Here is a 13,757-nt window from a genome sequence, read left to right on the forward strand (position 1 = left end):
GCCCGCCTCCTACTCCTTACCCACCAATCAGCATGTCTTCTGTCATATAACAACGAAATTATCCTAATACAATTTGTATATAACCTACTTTCAGACATCCGACACAATGTCAAATATTAAATTATGTAGGCCTAATGGTTCATACATTTCCCTTGTTGTTTTACACTGAACGTAGTACGGATTTGACACCTACAAATTATGCCGACCTAAAGACGCAAGGATGTGGTGAGTAAATGTGTGTTTTTAATTATAGTCCCATGAGTCACTTTCCTCATCAATATCTTTCTTGGACCTTTAGTTATTATTTTGCTGTAGCTATAGCTATTGGGTTGGTGGAACTTAGAAGTGAGGTAAAAGTAGGTAACCTAGATAAAGATCCTAGAGGCACAGATTAATCCATATGCTGCCTCCACATGCCCAGATCATTTAGTTCCCACCTGCTCGGGTATGGCTTAATTTCCTGTTCTTTTAAGATGACCTCAGCACACACAGTGACTAGATACTGTGCATCCCAGCAACACCTCTCATCATTAGGATATCTATCCAATTACATCTCTCCCAAGTAGCTCAGACTAGAGTGCAAACCATAGACTCTACATAAAAGAAGGGTGTGTAGACCATGCATTTTACTGGGAAACATTGCATGATGATATCATTACATTGAGTTCCTTCATTCTATCTTATCCTGGTGTTCAGTGCCTCTATGGTGTAGTATACAGTACATGTTAGAGCAAACTATTTAATGCAACATTTAATGCCAAGAAATAAGATGCTATTTTCTACAAAAATGATAGAAGATTCAGCCACGTGACTATTGCCCTCTGCTGTTTGGAGAAAGGAAGTCAGTCACCAAGTAAGATTTTGAAAATAAATAATTATTTCCACTGCAGTGTAGACTACATTTCTTGGAAATTAGCACCTCCACAGCACATAATGAGAAAAATCTCCATAGATTTGAGCTGGCGAAGATTAATTTAGCTACAGACAGATGATTATTTAAAAATCCCTGCGTTGGCCTAATATGACCTACAGTGTGGTTTTATAGAATGGTTTGATTAATTTGATCATTTTGTGATGGCAAAATGCATGCCTGTGCACACACTTGTGCCAATAGGCTTACTTTTAGGCCTAGATCCATTTTTAAACATGTAGGCCCACACTGCTAAATACTCCCATTATTGCTAGCAGGTGCCCCAGTTATCTGTGATTGACATTAAGTAAAATGCTCAAAATGTAAGACAAAACATCCACAGGAAAATAATCCACTGGGCACGGATGTCAATTCAAAGTCTATTCCACGTTGGATCCATGTATTTCATTGAAATGATGTGGAAACAATATTGATTCAGTCAGTGTGTGCCCAGTGGGTATTGTTTACCAAACTTTTTAGAGCGCCAGTACTGAAGTTGAAATTTATATCACCTGGCACATGCGCAAAACCATGTCAAATTTGAGTATAAATGCATCACATGCATCTACTTCTGTGTTGTGCAAGTGCCTTAGGTCATGATCAAACACATCTTAATTTGGAAGATTGATTTCCATTTTATTTGGGATGGCAAGCCAGACAAAATTAAAAGGGCCTATTTATATAATGAATATGAATTCGGAGGGCAGAAATGATTATATATTAAAGCATTAGACCTCTCACTAAAGGAGTCAGTCATACAAATGTTATACTTAAATCCAAACTGGTTCACTAGTAAATTAGTAAGAATGTCTCACCCCATGTTCAAGAATGGCCTTTTTCCCTTTATTCAGACTACAACCTCTCACTTTAGTTTTTTTATTTTTATGAAATAATTTCCAAAATATCGCTATTTTTAAAACAAGCCATAGAAAGATAGTTGCAATTTCAGTTTAATCCACCAGAAAAGACAGAACAAATAATACAACAAATTCAACTCAACTATACTAATTGATTTTTTTTTAAAAACATGATTTTAAAAAAAAGGGTAAAATCTTTGTAAATGATATCATAAATAGGACTGGTGGAGTTAAAGTATGTTAAACATGCAGCTAGCAAAAATATATGGACATTTTGAGCTCCGTTAGTAAAAATAAAGAAAACACTTTTGACCGGTAGTACAGATTGCAAAATAGTTGGGAATAGATTTTCGATGTACCGATTCCATGGCACATGATTTATAAACTGATAAGCAAAACAACGCCAGATTCAAAACTTTGAATTTTAAATTTAAATAATTATACGAAATTCTTGGAACCAATAGAATGTTATACATATATAAGGGGGATACAACCTTCCCAGCTCTGCAGATTTTGCTGTGAAGAGAGAGTCATTCGATCATATATTTTGGTACTGTAGCTTGTTTTTTTGTCACAGTTCCAGGAATGGCTGAAGGACTGCAATATTTACCTGGAGATAACTCTGCAGATAGCACTACTGGGTGATTTGAAAAGTCACAGTCAATCAATCAATAATATCATAATACTTTTAGCAAAAATGTTTCTTTAATTTACAATATGTAGAAACTATGAGAATAGAAATGTTCAGAACTTGTGTGAAACATCACAGCACAGTTGAAAAATATATGTCAAATAGAAATCCAATATGGATGGTGTTAAGAGACAGATGGGAGGTGTTGAACGGAGCTGAAGGGTGGGACTAATAACAAGATAACTAATATATACTGTGTACGTAAAATGTATATAGGTTCGGAACGTTTGTGAAACAGCACAGTTAAAAATACATGGCAAATAGAAACTCAAACTGGAAGGACATTTGAAATAGATGGAATATTTTAAGGGTAGAGGACGGACAGGACTTAAAACAAACAGTACCCGCAAAACACCAGTCTCAACGTCAACTGTGAAGAGGCCACTCCGGGATGCTGAGTTCCTCTGTCCAGTGTCTGTGTTCTTTTGCCCATCTTAATCTTTTCTTTTAATTGGCCAGTCTGAGATATGGCTTTTTCTTTGCAACTCTGCCTAGAAGGCCAGCATCCCAGAGTCACCTCTTCACTAGTGACATTGAGACTGGTGTTTTGCGGGTACTATTTAATGAAGCTGGCAGTTGAGGACTTGTGAGGCATCTGTTTCTCAAAATAGACACTCTAATGTACTTGTCCTCTTGCTCAGTTGTGCACCGGGGCCTCCCACTCCTCTTTCTATTCTGCTAAGAGCCAGTTTGCGCTGTTCAGTGAAGGGAGGAGAACACAGCGTTGTACGAGATCTTCAGTTTCTTGGCCATTTCTCGCATGGAAGAGCCTTCATTTCTCAGAACAAGAATAGACTGACGAGTTTCAAAAGAAAGTTCTTTGTTTCTTGCCATTTTGAGCCTGTAATTGATCCCACAAATGCTGATGCTCCAGATACTCAACTAATCTAAAGAAGGACAGTTTTATTGCTTCTAATCAGCACAACAGTTTTCAGCTGTGTTAACATAATTGCAAAAGGGTTTTCTAATGATCAATTAGCCTTTTTAAAATAATAAACATGGACTAGCTAACACAACGTGCCATTGGAACACAGGAGTGATGGTTGCTGATAATGGGCCTCTGTACGCCTATGTAGATATTCCATAAAAAAATCTGCCGTTTCCAGCTACAATAGTCATTTACAATATTAACAATGTCTACACTGTATTTCTGATCAATTTGATGTTATTTTAATGGACCAAAAATGTGCTGTTCTTTCCAAAACAAGGACATTTCTAAGTGACCCCAAACTTTTGAACGGTAGTGTGTATATATATATATATATATATATATCAGAAATTTGGACACACCTTCTCATTCAAGGGTTTTTCTTTATTTTGACTATTTTCTACATTGCAGAATAATAGTGAAAACTATGAAATAAAAACTATGAAATAACTATGAAATAACACATATGGAATCATGTAGTAAACAACAAATCAAAATATATTTTAGATTCCTCAAAGTAGTCACCTTTTGCCTTGATGACTGCTTTGCACAAGCTTGGCATTCTCTCAACCAGCTTCACCTGGAATGCTTTTCCAACACTCTTGAAGGAGTTCCCACATATGCTGAGCACTTGTTGGCTGCTTTTCCTTCACTCTGCGGTACAACTCATCCCAAACCATCTCAATTGGGTTGAGGTTGGGTGATTGTGGAAGCCAAATCATCTGATGCGGCACTCCATCACTATCCTGCTTAGCCAAATAACCCTTACACAGCCTGGAGGTGTGTTGTGTAATTGTCTTCTTGAAAAACAAACGATAGTCCCACTAAGCGCAAACCAGATGGGATGGTGTATCACTGCAGAATGCTGTCTGAAGAGTCCAACATTTGTGACAGACAAGGGATTTTTAGGGTTTTATCTGTCAATGTGCATGGCGTTGCCTACACAATTGAAAGCATCGCCACGTTTTGTGACTAGTCTTGTTCCTGTTGCAGCTTCTTGGATCTCTGCTCGAGCACATCTGCACTACGAAGTGTGCCCACAGACTTGTCTGATAGTGGTGTGCAGGTCAGCTGTTTGTTTACCTGCCCACGCCCACAATTGCTAATAAACCCAACCCCAACCACCCGACTATATGTGATAAAGGGAAAATCTCAAGCATGCACCTGACCCTAACCCGCAAATATAGAAAATGCGCTGTAGACTACACTTGGTCTCTTTCATCTCTTTCATTCAGTTCTCTTAATTTATTGTGCAGTGTGAACACTCCAATGGAACTCAGACAACTCAAAAGATCTCCAGAAGTGAACCGAACTGAGACCATCTCGAGAGGTGGTCTGTTCAGTTCGCTTATATTCCACAGTCTGGTTCCCTTTTTAAGGGCAATATGAACACAAAGCTCCCAGGTTCACTTGTCATTATTCCCGCACCACACACTCCCCTCAAGCTCAACTCGGGACTTCAAAGCCAATTCCACTGCATTTTTTCATTGTTCCCCTCTAATCAGGGACTGATTTAGACACGGGACACCAGATGGGTGCAATTAATTATCATGTAGAACAGAAAACCAGCAGGCTCTGGACCTCGTAGGGTAAGAGTTACCCCTGCACTAGACTACTGCAGCACTGTTTCCCCTGCCATAACCCCTCACATTGGTGCCATAAAAGAAAGAAGATGATGTGCTGTTTTTGAATATTGATTAGCGAATGTGAAGGATACACAGACATGACAAAATATATGTGTCGTTTTGTACTGATGCAATGTTTAGATTGATTGTTTGCAATGTGTGATCTTTTGGCTAAGTGAGCTTCAAAAACGTTTTATTCCATTGTGGGTTTGAATAGTGTGAAAAGACAACAACATATTTGGTCACAACATAGGGTACAAATTCAAAGCTAGCTCTTAAAGGGGCAGTAGCCTATATTGGGTGTGCAATGTTCAATTACAGCATTATTTACAGCATAATCTGAAGTTATTATACTAATGATTCTGTTGTCAATAAATGCACATGTTAATATTATCTTCTGATTATAATTATTATGGTTAATCTTTTAAATAAATGCAATCTATTAGCTTCCTAAATGTGAGTAGGTATATCTGGCTGTCCGATAACAACTTCTGGCGGAGAAGGAGGTAGCTGCATCCCAATATGGAGACCGGTGTATAGGCGAGTGGGTGTGTCAAAAGGAAAGTAGTGGGCGTGTGAAAAGGAGTGGGTGTGTCAAAAGCGCTCTGCTTTAGGTTATAATAAAGACAGAAAAACGCGTTTTTAATTGAGCTGTGTTTTTTTTCCGTTTCTTGCCACGCAAATACCATACATTGAGATACAGTACCGCGAAAGTTTGGACTTCTGTTTTGAAGCCAGAAGATGAGTCTGAGTTGTATTTCACTGATTTCTACAACAAATAATAGTTTTACAACAAATAATGGTACATTGTCAGTATTGATGATGGGTGTACAGTTGCTTCATGTGTTGTATGCGTGTGCTTACTGTGACTGTCACCATGATATTGGCTACTAGGTAGCTATTTCCCACGCTATTTCCCATGTATCAAGATGACATCTAGATGGTTATCAATATTAGTTATTTATTGTGTAGGCTGCTATCCTACTTGAAATTAAATCATGTGTGAGAAAAAAAAATCCACGTTGCTCCCGCCAGGGACACGACCATGATAACCAGTAGGAAGCTCTTCAAGTCAGCAGGTAACAAAAGCCAGAGCACTGGTCGCCGGCTTACTATCGATTCGTAGGGGAGCCCAATCAGCCATGCAAAACAGTCTTAAGTGGCAACAAATCTGTCCAATTAACTGATTGGACCATATCGAGCTGCAGATACCCATAATTGTTCTGATGGAATGGCTGGTCCTGCACTTTGCAAAAACCCAGAGTGCATTGAGTGAAGGTTGTAAAAAGATCTTGGTTCTTTTATAAACATAGCAATGAATACAAAGAGGACTCATTCCTCTTTCAAAGGCAATGGTAGTGTGAATACAAAGAGAACTGAGTTATTTTGCTTTAAAGCGGACCATATGTGAAAACACCCTCACAGATGGCGGAACGATTTTTGGGTCGTGTGCTCACTGTCGACTTCTGCTATCAGAATACAAAGATCGCATTGAAAAGACGGGTCTAGACGCACAAAAGTCACTTTGTGGTCTGATTGTGTTCAGATCTGGCTGACCACTTCTGGAGGTGGTGATTTCTCCTCAGTATGGACACAATCAGACTCCTGAAAGCGCATACAGTGGACGGTATCCGAACTCTATGATCAGAATACTAAAGCTGCATGAATTGTAAGTCTAGACACCACATTTGACAGGGGGTGATTATTTTTGTGGCCTAATTTAGATATGTTGTGCTTATAATTTCTGACATTCTGGTATGCTATTTGTTAGCCACATTGTCTATAATGAGATTATATATTGCCCTAGAAGGCTAAATAAACCATTGCTTCCACTAGAAATTTAATAAATTATAGAATACATTTTTATTTTAACCTTTGTTAACTGACTTGCATAGTTAAATAATCTTCCAATGACGGTCTAGGAACAGTGGGTTAACGGCCTTATTCAGGGGCAGAATGGCAGATTTTTACCTTGTCAGCTCGGGGGTTCCATCTAGCAAACTTTCTGTTACTGGCTCAAAGCTCTAACCACATCGGTAAAGTTCTGTCATCTCTGATTATTTTGCGGCGCAAAGACATTTGGGGTCAGGGGAGAAAATTAAATAACAATTTAAGATTTTCTGTGCAAAATGTCCAAATGACATTTGGACCAGTTGTATGGAAACCGAAAGCTGTGAAAAGGAACCAACATGTTTCGAGAAATATTCCAGTTCGGCTTGGATGCATATTTTCTGTAGCCTCGTTGAAATACTATAAGCTTTTATAATGCTGATAAAGATAGCACCTCTACAGATGGTCCCTAATTGTGCATTGCATGCATTCTCTAAAGATGCTTAAAGGAATAGCTAATATTCTCAACTCCTGTTCCAAAGTCAATGTACATTTGGTGTATAATTGTACTGTGGGAAATGCTTAATTCTGCAGGAGTTAATACTATGTGAGAGGTTACATACCTACAGTCAGTGTCCAGATTCCAGTTCCCATTTAACCCATCTGAACAGTAGGCTACAGTACCCTTGGGGTGCCATAGGCCTATTTGAAACATGTTCTGTCCCTCTATCCTATTTATTGTAAACTCTCCATTTTGCAGCTTTTCTCTTATTGAATGAAACTCAGGCATTGTACTTTTCGCCTGAGCGGATCAACATTACATTTTTATATGCACGCTCCCAAAAGCGTTTCGCGAGTGGAGTGTAGGCTATTTCGTGCATGTAGGCCTAAAGTTAGGCCCTAACGCAAAGGCATCAACCTCGTTCAATGGAGGGCGGAGTGTTTTCGCTTCTCCCATGTACTTGATTGATTAAATAAGGTCACTAATTAGTAAGGCACTCACACCTGGTTGTCTATAGGGCTTAATTGAAAGGAAAAATCTCATCTGCAATGCTTTAGGCTTACACACTAATGCCAGAGATCCAAACAATTATAAAAGAAAAACCTCAATGCACAATAATTCTACATTTATGGATGTTGTTTATGTATTGTTTCAACAAGCCCTTCATCCACACAATATTTCATGACTCTAAATCTGCCCGCCCTACAGGTTATGAGTCAACCACGCATCACTCGTGTACAAGAACACTAGCCGATGCTCGAGCACTGTGCACCCCTTTTCACTGCAGGCTCTGTCATTTTATTATTTTGTTTTATGCGATTGAAAATGTATACCGGTTTGATTGAGAAAGGCCTGTGAATATTATGTGATGGTATGCGCTTTCAGCTATTAAAATGATTTGTTTTAACCAGTTAATTGTTAATGTTCAGCCCTGCTTGTTGAAGTTAGGGTGTTGCCCGGTACAGAGTACCAGCAAAATAAATAGTGGCAGTACGCCATACCGGTAAAGATTGAGCGCATCACAATCATTTAATCAAAGATGGCATGAAAACTGTAGGCTATTGCACCACAATGTATCATTACCGCCTGTCAGTCGCAATAGAAATGAGCGAATGGATTTAAACGTGTGCTATAGGTATTATGCGGTGTGGTTCGAAGTTAACACTGACATTTTGCCAAGGCAGAGATGACTGTCCCAAGGCACGCGTGGGCAACAAGACTCATCAATCAATTTGGGCCACAAAAGTAGACTTATTATGACAATCACTGAGTTGTCATACACTTTTTTCTGTTTGTAACATACGTTTCTTTCCATTCTTCAAATGACGGGTGCACAATGAACTGTTTGGATGCTGGGATTATTTTAGTGGACGAATGTACGCAGTTAGCCTACTTCTTTAAGTCATTTGTTTGACAAATCAGATGAAAACATCATGACTGGTTGTGTTCATGCCACATTAAACGTCAGTACATGTTTGCAGTAAAAAAAATACCTGTTTTTACTATTCATTAAGCATAGTGGATATGACCCCTTCATACATTTCAAATGTGTAAATAATCAATGAAAAAGACAAATCTAAAAAGATAAGTGGTTAACCAAACCTTTCTGACTTTCTGGAATAGTTCCAAAACACTCCTCTAAACGGAACATATTTAAATATAACCCTAGCAAACATCTGAATTGAGATGTTAACACGTGGTATTTTCCATTAGGGGGAGAACTGCTCTGATGTAGTAGGCCTACATTAACTCAAATTCTACTGAGCGTCTGCCCCAGCCTGGTCTCATAGACTAGACGTAACATAGTACATTTAAATCTGCAATACCCAAATTAGTACGATATTTTACATTTGGTATGGTTACATAAGACATATGGTTACTTAACAAAAAAACAAATGAGCATGGATGGATGGGCATGTAGCGCAAGTTCAAATGTCATGATGGACAACTTTAGCATTTTAGCTAATGGACAACTTTTCAACTACTTACTACTTTTTACCTACTTTGCAACTACTTAGCATGTTAGCTAACCCTAAGCTTAACCCTTTTAGCTAACCCATCCCCTAACTTCCCCTTAAGTTTTCCATGTGCACAAAAAGCTTATTTCTTACAAATGTTGTGCACAAATGTGTTTACATCCCTGTTAGTGAGCATTTCTCCTTTGCCAAGATAATCCATCCACCTGACAGGTGTGGCATATCAAGAAGCTGATTAAACAGTATGATCAATACACAGGTGCACCTGTGACAATAAAAGGCCACTCTAAAATGTGCAGTTTTGTCACACAACACAAACCGGCTCCAATGTTGTTTTAGAGAATTTGGCAGTAGGTCCAACCGGCCTCACAACCGCAGACCACATATAACTACACCAGCCCAGGACCTCCACATGCAGCTTCATCTGAGACCAGCCACCCGGACAGCTGATGAAACTGAGGAGTATTTCTGTTTGCAATAAAGTCCATGGTGGTTCCCCTGCCAAATCATGTGAAATCCATAGGTTAGGGCCTAATGAATTTGTTTCAATTGACGGCTTTCCTTATATGAATTGTAATGCAGGAAAATAGTTGAAATTGTTGCATTTATATATTTTGTTCAGTATAAATGGAGAGTGCAGAATATAATGAATTGTTCTGAGACCAGGTTGGATGCCCAGGGGGTGCCACAAGGTACATCAGTGGTGGTTGGTGCCGTTTAAGATTAGGGAGGACGATTTATTTATTAGTATGGCCTTACTTCTATTACAGCATATTGGATGACTGTCATTCATATTAGCATGGCCTTACTTCTATTACCGCATATTGGATGACTGTCATTCATATTCCATTCACCAGCTCAATGTAACATCCATAGATTTAGGCTATAACGTGAACAACTAGCAACCCAAAGGTTGTGAGTTCGAATCTCATCACGGACAACTTTGGCATTTTAGCTGATTAGCAACTTTTTAAACTACTTACTACTTTTGATCTATTTTGCAACTACTTAGCATGTTAGCTAACCCTTCTCTAACCCTAACCTTAACTCTTCCCCTAACCCTTTAACCTAACTCCTAAACTTAAACCTAACCTTAACCCTAAATCCTAACCCCTAGTCTAGCTAACGTTAGCACCTAGCTAAAACTCATAACATATCATACGTTTTGCAAATTTGAGACATATAGTTCATTGAGCTAATTCATAACATATTGTATGATTATCAAATTCGTAACATATAATACCAATTGTCATTCGTAACATATCATATGAAATTGGTGATGGACATCCACAAATGAATACATACCATACGAAACGTAACATATCACACTAAATGGAGTGTGTCACCAGGTTGGTTGCCTCAAGGTACATCAGTGGCGGTCGGTGCCGTTTAAGATTATTACAATTTATTTATTTATCAGCATGGCCTTATTTCTATTACAGCATATTGGATGACTGTCATACATATCAGACGGGCTCATACATAAAACATTCTCCAGCCTATAGTCTACATCTTTTTTTTTTAAGTAGTAGGACTGCCACTCCTTTTGCATTTATTGAGCTTTATTAAAGAGAAACAGTATTAGCCTACTGTTTTGAAAAGACGGGAAAGATGGGAGGAGGTTGATGTTCTGAAATGACATTTTAGCTTGTGATAGCCATATCTCGCATTTCCGAGCATCTTTGCAGGAACACGTCATTTCTCAGTACTACAGCCACAGTGCGAGCCAAACACAAAGATTTACACACACACACACACACACACACACGATGCCATTTCTAACTCTGTACAAAAAGTGGATTTAATGTCTTTCTGAATATGTCCTTGTTATCTGAGTTCCACCTGCTACTGGACAAATACGTTTATAAGATATACTTATCCCTTCCGAAATGAGAATGGAGAAAGTATCGCCAAGCAAAAGGTCAAGTAAAGTTTCACCATCATTGTAAAGCTGTAATTATTTTGTTGCTTTGACAAAGTAATTTCTGAAGATTTATTTAGTGATTCATTTACGTGTGTCCCTCATTTTAAGGTCAACCCTATTATGTGAACTGAACTCTCGTTTTGATATTGTGAAGCTATTCCTTTTAAAATATTTTTTTTTCAAAAGAAACATCTAATAGTCAAATCATAGAGTTAAACCAGGTGAGCTGTCTCTACTCTTTTTGGCAATTTTCTGGTGTTTTGTGGTGTAAAAGTGAGTGGGTGGGGCATAACACGTCAACCCTGTAACCCGTAGATAGACAGGCTAGCCATGAACTGCTCATTAAAAAAAAGAATCATTGTGAAGCTTGCATTCAATTGCCACTCCCTGTTTCACTCAACAAGCTTCCATTCCCCCTGTCACAAGTGGATTTATGGCTGACTTAAGAAGAAATCGTCAACAATGTTACTTTATTTAGCACTTAATGAGCACTTACTATAGTATTTTTGTTTTTTTATTTTACCTCTTGAGATGGGACAAAATGTTTATGAAGTTGAACATGTTAGAACTTTATGAAGTTGAGAATACAACTTTGTTTGACCAAGTTACACTTCTCAAAAGACACCGAATTAGTGGAATGACCCATTAATTCATAAACTGACTTTCCAAACGTTGGTCTGCAGACTTTCTTCCTCTGTCAAAATAAAAGTCGCCCACAAGTTAGCGCTTGCTTGCGCACATATGGCACGTTTGCAGGACTTTTTGACATGAGGTGAAGCAGAGAGGAAGTGATATGTCAGGCATCTGCAGCAGACCCATGGTTGGAAAGGCCCAGTGCAGTCAAAAGGTTTTATAAATATTTCCACACTATGAGGTTGGAATTATACCACATAAAATGATTTCACAAATAATTGTGCCAGATCCCAATGGTCACATATCCATGGCTTGGACAGGAAAAGGAGAGGAGTGTGGGTATGAAGTTAAGTTCAGGGAGAAGGCGAGGGCCTGGTCGATAAAGTTCCCCGCGGCACCGGAATCCACTAGAGCTGTAGAGTCAACACTCGAGGGACAGCCAGCCAGTGAAGTGGAAATCAAAGGGTTTGGCGGGAAACGATCATAATGGAATAGTCACGCCTACTCTAGGAGACAGAAGGTCATGGGGCTGCCCCTCTTCTCTTATGGACCCCGGGTTGTGACGTACCGGACACCACTGAAGCTGGTGCCCCTCCTGGCCGCAATAGGGACAGAGCTCCAGCTGTCTCCGGCGACGCCACTCTGCCAAGGAGAGGTGTGTGGCCCCTACCTCCATGGGTTCAGGCTCTGCCTCAAGACAGCCAAAGGAGGGAGGTGAGTGGCGAGGTTGACACCGGCGCTCCCGAAGAAGATTATCCAGACCGATGGTCATCCCGATGAGAGCGTCCAAGGGTATGTTGTCATCCTGACATACCAACTCCATCTGGACTTCTTGTGGAATAGAGTGTGGAGCCCTAGCTCATTCCATCCGCTGGAAGCTGCCACAGTCTGTAAGGTGATGGTGTACTACGAAGCAGTCTGAACACCCTGCTGGAGTTGTAAAAGTCACTCACCTCCCCTTCTGCCCTCTGGAGAACGACCGCCCTGAAGAGAGCCATGAACCTCTCATAGGAAACCAGCTCCTCCTCTCCTCTCTCCCAGACGGCCGTAGCCCACTCCAACACCCATCCGGTCAGCAGGGAAATGACCGTGACAACCATATGTATTCTTTTATTGCAGTTTATTGCAACGTACCCGCCACCTACTCGTCTTCTTTCTTTGGATTACCTGCCATTTTGGGGCCTACCTACCCACTGCCCTCTCACCTGGAATAACACTGTGAAATTACAAAATTACAAACGTTGTTATACAAACGCGCTGTATACGCCTTCCACTATCTGTTTCTCTCGTGTAAGAAGAAGCCATTATTTTTCCTCTCTTGTTTCTGAGTAACTTGGTCACGCGGCCATAGATGAAGAGCCTCCGAGAGTGACCACAGTTTCCGGTCCATGCTCTTTCCGTATCTTTATCAGGCACAGCTGTGTGAAGATATGAAGAGAACAGAGGCTAGCTTGAGCAGCAGCGACAAGTCTATCAGCAGAAAGGTGTAACAAAACTGGCGTTATCACTTGTTTGTTCACTATGTTCCCACCATGATCTCACACACACTGTCAAACGCTCCCTAAAACACTTCTGCGAGCAGGCCTTTCTAATCGACCTGGCCCGGGTATCCTGGAAGGATATTGACCTCATCCCGTCAGTTGAGGATGCCTGGTCATTCTTTAAAAGTAACTTCCTCACCATTTTAGATAAGCATGCTCCGTTCAAAAAATGCAGAACTAAGAACAGATATAGCCCTTGGTTCACTCCAGACCTGACTGCCCTGACCAGCACAAAAACATCCTGTGGCGGACTGCAATAGCATCGAATAGTCCCTGCGATATGCAACTGTTCAGGGAAGTCAGGAACCAATACACGCAGTCAGTCAGGAAAGCCAAGGCC

At 39.9% G+C, this 13,757-nt stretch overlaps 1 protein-coding gene across 1 annotated transcript in view; it reads left to right on the top strand.

The window, feature by feature from the left end:
* Nucleotides 1-6,419: 6,419 nt before the first annotated feature.
* Nucleotides 6,420-13,757, top strand: part of LOC109898468 (interleukin-21 receptor-like) — a 28,229-nt gene continuing 20,891 nt past the window's right edge. The window contains exon 1 of the mRNA XM_020493446.2: nucleotides 6,420-6,680. The gene's annotated coding sequence lies outside the window, so the exon portion shown is untranslated. The remainder of the gene's footprint in view (nucleotides 6,681-13,757) is intronic.

This window comes from Oncorhynchus kisutch, linkage group LG10, assembly GCF_002021735.2.
Source record: "Oncorhynchus kisutch isolate 150728-3 linkage group LG10, Okis_V2, whole genome shotgun sequence".
NCBI classification, from domain to species: domain Eukaryota; kingdom Metazoa; phylum Chordata; class Actinopteri; order Salmoniformes; family Salmonidae; genus Oncorhynchus; species Oncorhynchus kisutch.